The following is a 1,207-nucleotide window of genomic DNA, read 5'->3' on the forward strand; positions in this document are numbered from 1 at the left end:
ATGGCGCCGTTGTCTTGGGACGGTGTTTAATTGATTTAAGATTTCTTTTATTGTTTTTAGTTGTGTCTTTTTCACCTTGGGAAGTAAAACTCCTCAAGGTTTGTTCTAATTGTTTTCGAGTTGTTTGATATTTTGCATGTCTAGAAGGTTACAAAGAGATTTGTTACCTTTTGACCGTGAAATCGAAAGAACCTTGACGAATAATAGGAGACTTGTTAGGAGGAATTTGGGAGGTGTTGGTGAAGTTGTTCAACCCACTAGTGAGTTTGTCAATCCTTTCGCAATAGAAGGAGAAGAGAACCCATTAAACAATACCACACAAAATCCACCTACAATGCCTAAATTCTCGTCACACTCTATACCCACCGAGGAGGATTTACCAAATGGTACTCCTACCCCACAACATCTTACCGGAAACTTTATTGCCAAGTCCGCCTTCATCCAACTAGTTGAGAGGAGCCAATTCTGGGGAATGCCTAGTGAGGACCCTCATTCTCATATGGAAACCTTTTGCGATTATTGTGAAGCTATCTCTCAAACGGGCGTGACTCAAGACCAAATAAGATGGGTCTTATTTCCTTTTTCGTTAATCGGCACCGCAAAGCAATGGTTGAAGGGCCTTGATAAGGCCACCCTTGGAATAGATTCTTGGAAGAAGCTAGCTCTAGCCTTCTACAAAAAATTCTACCCACCGGAAAAGACCAATATGCTAAGAGCTCAAATTACGGGTTTTAAGCAAAGGGATGAAGAATCTTTGTATGAAGCTTGGGAGCGGTTTAAAGGTATTTGTCGCTCATGTCCTCACCATGGACTTAGCAAATGGTTTTTAGTGCAACAATTTTGGAATGGTTTATATGAAGATTCTAGGAACATTCTCAATATGGGATCAAATGGAATGTTCACCGAAGTTGATGACAATCAAACATGGAACAAGATTGAGGAAATGGCGGTCCATAATTCACAATATAGTAGGCCTCGCAAAGCTACTAGAGGAGGAAAGTATGAAGTGGACACCGTTACTCAATTGGGTGCTCAACTTAGTGCTCACATTGACACAATCAACTTGAAGTTTGAACAAGCTATGGCTAGACTTGAGGAAAACTCAAAATCATCAAAGCATCATGTCAATGCCATGACGGCATCCTCATCAATCCCAAGCGGGATATGTGAGAATTGTGGAACCTTGGGTCATGACTCAAGTGAATGT

General features: G+C 41.0%; 1 non-coding gene across 1 annotated transcript; it reads right to left on the bottom strand.

The window, feature by feature from the left end:
• Nucleotides 1-706: 706 nt before the first annotated feature.
• Nucleotides 707-813, bottom strand: LOC141610060 (small nucleolar RNA R71). The gene has a single exon (XR_012527954.1). It is a non-coding gene; the product is annotated as a small nucleolar RNA R71 (small nucleolar RNA).
• Between the last annotated feature and the right edge of the window lie 394 nt (nt 814-1,207).

This window comes from Silene latifolia, chromosome 10 (assembly GCF_048544455.1).
Source record: "Silene latifolia isolate original U9 population chromosome 10, ASM4854445v1, whole genome shotgun sequence".
NCBI classification, from domain to species: Eukaryota; Viridiplantae; Streptophyta; class Magnoliopsida; order Caryophyllales; family Caryophyllaceae; genus Silene; species Silene latifolia.